This window comes from Cupressus sempervirens, chromosome 7 (genome assembly GCF_028749045.1).
Source record: "Cupressus sempervirens isolate cs-2001-9-10 chromosome 7, ASM2874904v1, whole genome shotgun sequence".
In the NCBI taxonomy this organism is placed as follows: Eukaryota; Viridiplantae; Streptophyta; class Pinopsida; order Cupressales; family Cupressaceae; genus Cupressus; species Cupressus sempervirens.
Genome location: NC_143124.1, coordinates 213,955,311 through 213,963,291, shown reverse-complemented (window position 1 = coordinate 213,963,291; position 7,981 = coordinate 213,955,311). Strand labels below are relative to the sequence as shown.

At 33.1% G+C, this 7,981-nt stretch overlaps 1 pseudogene; it reads right to left on the bottom strand.

Moving 5' to 3' along the window:
* Positions 1-3,114: 3,114 nt before the first annotated feature.
* LOC149546246 (AP-1 complex subunit mu-2-like) lies at positions 3,115-7,099 on the bottom strand (annotated as a pseudogene).
* Between the last annotated feature and the right edge of the window lie 882 nt (positions 7,100-7,981).

Sequence of the window (7,981 nt, the reverse complement as noted above, 5' to 3'; positions counted from 1 at the left end):
GTCCAAAAACTCAATCCAAGGGCACTTGTGCGATTCCAAGCATGTAGATTAAGAGCTAACATTTCCAAAAAGTGGCACTAATATGTTTGGCATCAATTTGCAATGGCTATGTGTCACAATTACGATAGCTATGTGTCACCACTGTGACAATAAAAGATGTCACTATTTTTTAGTCACAAAATACAATGTCTACCCTATTCTGTCACAATTACGATGCATAGCCATCACAATCCAACCAATTTCTTGTGACACCAACCTCATCAAAATTCATGGAGTATCCATCGCAATAGCAACACCTCCAAGGTTTTTGCGATGGCAGTTGGGGCATCCACTTGTAGTGACTCCAACAGCAACCCCGTCACAATAATTCCTTTTTGTGTCGCAATTGCGATAGTGGTGGTTGAATTGTGATGGAAGGGGGTGTTTCCTTTACAACAACCCCATCACAATTCATCATTTTTGAGTCGCAATTGTGATGAGATGTGATGGAACATGGTGTTGCCACTACCGCTCTCCCATTACAATTGTGACGGCGATAAAATAAAACATTAAAAAAATTGTTTGCTTCTAGCTACGTCAAACAAAATCAAACCTCTTAAACCCTGTGTAAATTCATTTGGTCACATCTTATATTTGAGCAAGATGGTGTCTTATTGGTGCTCCCTTGATTATTTCATGAGATATTATTATTAGGCCATCCAATCAGCTATAGGACAAAGATGATTCCTGAAAAACTAAATTAGCAATATGGTTGATCTACATTGCATTTGGACACTTGGTTTGAGGTTCATCTCATCGATTCCCATTCATCATAAGATCTTTATTTGATTAGACCTTGATAGAAAACATTGAGATTTCTCGAGCCCCAAGCCCAATCATGCAGGCTTCAATCTCCACATATCATAAAGCCTATATATAGAGTTGAGCATCCCATAGCTGGAAGCTTCACTTGCATCAGCTCTTGGATGGTGTGAGAATGCTCAGCTTTATATACAGGCTTTATGATATGTGGAGATTGAAGCCTGCATGATTTGGACTTGGGGCTCAAGAAATCTCAATGTTTTCTATCGAGGTCTAATCAGATAAAGATCTTGTGATGAATGAGAATCGATGAGATGAACCTCAAACCAAGTGTCCAAATGCAATTTAGATTGACTGTATTGCTAATTCAATTGTTCAAGAATCATCTTTGTCCTATAGCCGATTGGATGGCCTGATAATATTATATCATGAAATAATGGAAGGAGCACCAATAAGACACCATGCTGCTCAAATATAAGATGTGACCAAATTAAGTTTTGCAGGGTTTAATAGGTTTGATTTTGTTTGATGTTGGAGGTAGTTGAGAATGACATAGCTAGAAGCTTCACCTCCCTTGTCTCCTCCCTTTGCCTCACTCCTTCTCAGACCTTAATATGTCATACTTATGTTGTTTAAATCATTGAGTACTGAAAATTTTGCTAAAATTGATTCCTTACATTTCTCTTTTCAAAAGCTTTCTTATAAGGATAAACTATGATAGAAACAATCTCTTGAACATGCACACACTTTTTCGGCTATGGTGGACTAGGAATGTGCAATATATATTTTGTGCACTACAATATCATGTAGTGAAACCGATTATACAAATACAAATATAGAAGTAGTGAAACCATGGAAGCAAAAGCCACTAAAATTGGGAAGGTTCAATGATAACAAATATTATGAAGAAAGATTGCAATGATGTGGCATTAGATTGAATACATCGATATATGTAATTGGATCAAAAATATCTCTGGATATTAATGCTAGTAAAGCAGCATCATAATTTTCTGAGATGTGCGTATTGATCTCATCATTTTTTATTTAATTAACATTACTTGAATGATTTGAACAAAAACTTACACAAAATAATAAAGCTACTTTGATTTTTAATCCATGTCACTCAGGTAGAAGAAAAACAGAACAACTTTCTTTTTTAATAATATGTATAGCATACCTAAAATGCACCTGTAAAGCCCCATCTCAATTGATTTGTTGTCAATCTTGGGATGACAATTGAAATTACTGGCATAGTAGGCTTGTACTTAGCAATCAACTTGGGGCAAATAAAACTTAAATATTGTGCTAAGAATCAAAATTCATAGATGTGTTATCTATATATCAGAAAATCAAATTCACATTGGCATGGCAATAGATAAATCTAGAATTGATGAAATTGCTTGCATTATGAGCTAATGATTATGATAACCAAACCCCAATAGTGGCAAAAATGAAACCAAATTGTAACTTATCACCAATTTCCCAAATTCGATAGTTTCAAATGTCCAAGGAATATATAATGTAGAATAAGAAAATAATTACTTTGCAATTTGTCCGGATGTTGTAAATACTGCTATGATAGAAGCTTTCACTTTGATTGTTGCACGTACCTAAAATTATCATACAAATATTTCTATTAAATTTATATCACTTTCCACATATCAAATGAATAGTAAATTACAACCAACATTAAAATTCATCTGTAAACAAAACTTGAGTCGGCAAAACGAATTAAAATAATTTTATGTACTTACTGCAGAGGTTGCAATGCATTCCAACTGAGACATCGGTTCACTTTGACATTTGAGAGTCTTCTTAAAATAAATAGCTTGATTGTACACTTTCTCTACCTGCATGAAATAATTAGAATATGTTATCTTTTAAGCAATTGTTTAGATCATAATATGATATCACAATACATATATTTAGAGAAGAGGGAGAGAAGGTTATTGGTTGACCTCAATTCTGATGATCAGTGGCTGAAACAATCAACTATAACTAATCTCTATATCCTCCCACCCAGTGCTAAAGCAAAGTTCGTTCCAAAGATTATTTTTTCCTTTAGAGAGTAAATTAGGTGAGATCAAGAAACTCGGGATGAAAGCAATCAGAATATATAAAAGAAAGAATGATGAACACAAAAAAACCATATTTGTGATGGGTTTTTAACAAGACACAACTATTAGGCGGATAGTCAAATAACATCCTTCTACTTGATCCTTCATTTAGAAACTAAAAACAACTTAATAAGCCATCAAAATGATCAAATACCACATTCTCTCTTGTTTACAACATTTCTCAGTTATCACTAGTCTAGATCATTCTTAGTTCATATCCACCTGCCATTGTAATGTACCTCACCCATGGCAATGCTTGATATCCACTCTTTTCAATGATTTTCAAATAGCTGACCTACAGTAAAGAATTGCAACAAAAGAAAGTTTTTATAAAGTAGCAACCTAAATCTAAATGAACAAAATGTAAATTCTCAACCATTTATTCAATGCATCAATTTACTTGTGGAGCTAAATATTTAAAAAGCATAATGATTTTCACTGAACCCAATATAAATATAAGCAATGAGCTTGTTCTCATCAAAAATATAGAAGTGAACACACAAAAAGGTCCAACACTGTGATGACTTTTATGGAGTCAGTCCAAAATGACCTGAAACAACTCAAATTTTAGATAAGTTATAAATCATGGTAAGGAACTAATGATACTCGCAAAAGCAATAATCTATATTTGTAAACTAAAGCTAAGAAATTACTTGAATTCCTGATACAATAAAATATGGTATCTCAAATTTGACATGAATAGGCGCCCACTTTTCTAGGGTTGCTTCTTCAACAGTTATGCTAGAAAGGCTAAATTCAGCCCTCAATATGTATTCATGAATCAAAATCCACATAATAAGTCAATCAAGAAACTAAAACATCAGGGTCCAGAACCATGGTACTATTAACCATCTTTGAACAAGAAAACAAATGAAAGCTGCAAGATACCTTTCCACCAAGAAATGATTTTATTTTCCAAAGCAAAGAATCCCTCTCTGGGGAGTATGTAGAAGTACCCATTGATGTGCATACATGAGGTGTAGATGCATCAGCTGGTACTAGCAATTCAATTTCACCATTTGTTGTCGTACTACAAAGTTAAAGAAAACCATGAGACAAATTAGCAAATACACAAAAATATCAGTCATACTTAAACCATTCCCTGAAGCTAACATGTTAGAAAGATCTATCTAAATAGTAGATAAATCAAATCTAAAATAGGCATACATAAGCCAGAGAGATAATTTGAAACCTGCAATCTTTGTATTGGTTGCGTGCTCTCACCAAATATTCTACCCAGCTACTTGAATGCTTTTCTACTTGAGCTTGAACCCATATCAATGGCTTTACCTGCAAAGTAATAAAAACATATGATATGAAACCTACTTTAGAAGGATATCCTTCATAACAGAACTTCAAAGATTTGACAACAATTGCATTCTCTTGAATATATGAACAAACCTGTGTGCTAAGTCTATAGTTCATAAGATCAAAAGTCCCATCATGAGGTATGAAGGATATAGTTCTATCATTTTCAAAATGAGCAAGATGAATGCACCTGACAGAAGAAACAGAAATTAACATATGCCTTTTCAAGGGAAAAAAAAAAAAAGACCAAGTACAACATTAAAGGAATTTACAAGCACTTTCATATAAGATAAAATTGATAGTTTAAGGAATTGAATAAGAAAATGAGCATGATTGCATGCTGATGAAACTTGATGTCATCTAAATCAATTGCTTTACCCTTTGATGCTTTGCCTTGAGCTTCTAGTAGCACCCTGTCATTGAGTTCAAGTTTTCATTCTGGCATTTTGCTAAAAAAAAGTGAATCAAAATACACTTGTCATTGACAGCTAGCTATGTAACTTTTCAGCAGTCATGCTAAAAGTACATTATAAATAAATAAAAATTAGAAATAGCCACATTTTGCATAAAACAAGCTAAATTAACCATGAAACACAATCAATAATTCAATGCCAAATACTAAATCAAAAGTTATAAAGGTTTAATACTTATGGCATATGTATAAAACAAAGAAATCATTAGTGGTCAAACTACTTCTGACACTCAATAATTATATAAAATGTCTAAAGATATATACATATCAGTATTTTATTCTTTTTTTGTAATTTTTCATACTATTTTATTTCCAAGATCGGTTGTGGGGATCCAACTTCAGCCTTGATATGGCAAGGGCATGGGTGTCCTGACCAAATTATTCCAGATACATCTATTACAGACCCGGGGAAGGCCTACAAACTGTATGAATTAGACCTAGTCTGGGTATGGGACCCAGTGCAGCATAATCTAAACTTCAACATTTGGTCATTATAAGTTGACTTTTAATCTGTCACTCTAAACTCTCCAAGAAATTGGACTCTGTTCAATCATCCACCACAATTCATTATTCTTCTATATTTCTTTTATTCTCATTGAAGCATGTAATCTGTTGAAATGCAAGTATCCAAAAATGAAGTTGGTTGTCTCATGACCAAAAAATTGGTATTTATTAAATCTTAACAATGAATATGAACATAATATTTGTACTTATAAAAGTTGGAAAATTTTTAAATTCTTTGTCTGATGGTAATTCATAATTCTACCACGTAAAAATAAACACAAGATGTTTATTATCTAAACTCTCATGCACCAATCCCATTCTCATAATATATGTCTATTCGTTTAGCTGTGTATAAGCATACATGGGCCTTTCAACTTAGAAAATGGGGTTTATCCTATTTCAAGGTGTTCCACAAGTAGGGTACATATTTAAGAAAATAGGTGTGCAGTAACATTATAATGTTCTCCATGAACCTAGCTAGAGTTTACAGTGTTTCAACTTAGCAGAGATTATGGGAAACAGTTCCATGTTTCCTCTCTGTATTCTATTAGTTTTATTTCTAAAAGAACTCAATAATAAGATTATGCATGGGGTAGGAAAAAAATACCTCAAGTACGCTCTCATCTTTAGCGCTCCAACCACATCAGAGCACACTATTTGCCCATTGCTACTCACAAGAATATTTACACTTTCTACTACATCCAAAAAGACCTTTAATAACAAATTAAAAGCACAAAATTAGTTAAATGTCAATTGCCATATTCAAGCAAAGCACAAAGTTAAATCTGGATTAGCCTTCAACCTCATTTTTTTTGTATTATATTTCTTCACTTCACCAGGAAACTACATTTGTAACAACCATTGGAGGTCACTGAGTGACTTCCATCCTATAATCATCCATTTTGATGAATTCACTAAGAATCTTTGCCTCTGTATATATAAGGTACCTAAAATCCATTATTTCATCTAGTACTTCATACTACACAATGGGAAATAAAAGTGGTGAAATGATATACACATATTTTAAATTTTAAGTTTGTGATAAAATATTCTCAAATAGTTCATTACAAGGAATTCTAAACCCTCGACTCTTTGTGGCTCAGATTAAAAATAGATGTGTACACTCACAACAATGACAAAATTGTCTCTCAAAGACTCTTCTTCTAGCTCTTCAAAATAGTGCTTGAATACCTGCAGAAATAGCACACATGACAATCCAAAACTGAACCTAAAGTTGACATGTGAAGCAATTATTGCAACACACTAATCATAGCAAAAAACAAAGAGGAACATTAACAACTCTTGATTACTATAATAACACCTAAATATGCATGCAATAGCTATAAATAAAAGAATTATATGCACACACTAGAATCCCTGGCTCTATAGGTTTAGTAAGTTCCCTAAATGTAGTGTTCCATTTAATAATTGAAAATAGAGCCTCAGACAAGAAATAAATTGTGAATGAGAAGTGTAGATTGTTGAACTTACATCCACAACTCGATGTAAAAATAATAGTAAGCTAGTTGCATTAGTGTTCTGTCTTGATGCTTCCATAAGGTAGATATTGTTATGTTGAATGAACATGTAAGTCACCCCATTGTCATAGAGTACTAGATTTTGTAACGTGGGATCACCCTATCCATTTAATTCCATCAAAAAACTTGTCAAAACACATATGTTGAAAACATCCTCACACATGACCAATTCAGCCTTATAAGAGACTAGATATAAGAGAGGGTGATACATTTTAATGAATATATTCATATGAGACAATGTAATTTATGTGACATTGGCCACCTAAACGTCTTTAACTTTTAAGTAATTTGCATACCTCTATGTAAATATTCCATATCTGAGAAGCTTCTTTGTACAACACTGCAATTTTTAACTTCATGATACACATAGCATAGATGAGTCAACAGAAACTATAGTTTCTTGTGTTCTTTCCATAGTTTTAAAAGAGTTCTTATTGATAGATCCATGTAAGAATTTTATTCCTCTAAAAATGGTTTTATTACCAGTTTCAAAGAAAGTGGACACAAACTAACTAAAGAATCTTCAAATTGAGGACTGGAAGTTACATTGATGCCCAGCCTTCTAATATCCCCTTAAGGAACCCTATTCAACTTGAGGATTCAACAATGTCTTGGAATCCACTCAAGGAACTAGAGTTCAACTCAAGGATCAATAAGAAGTCCCTAACTTAGTAGATCTCTTCCACACACCATACCCGCGAATTCACTTCCTACCTCGTTACCACAATCTCTTATTGTATCAATTTCCTTCTAGGTCACCTAGTGTACCTAGCACCTCCATCATACCAAAATCCAACTCCGACATCTCCCACTAACCTTAACACCTTAGACCATCTTATCATGGCCTATCTACCATGCTTCAACTCTTCACTAGCTTCCAACTGTAATCACCTAAAAATGGTTACCTAGACCATAAACCCCCTTCTAGCATTTATTGCTAATTTTACCAAGTGTTTGATCACGAAAATAAAGTAAAATCAATTTATTTGATTTTAACCTATAATTTGACCATCATATTCTAAAAAAATATTTTATTAAAATAATTTGCTCCCTTTTATTTCAAATATAATTCTCAAAAATCCATCCACACATTTCTTATTTCATAAATAAAAGAAATGCATTTCTGTCTACAAATAAGCCCCCTATTTTGACAAAATATTTTGTCTACACATGAAGGTGTAATTTTCCATGTGTAGAGCCTCCTATTTTGACAAAATATTTTGTCTACACATGAAAGTGTA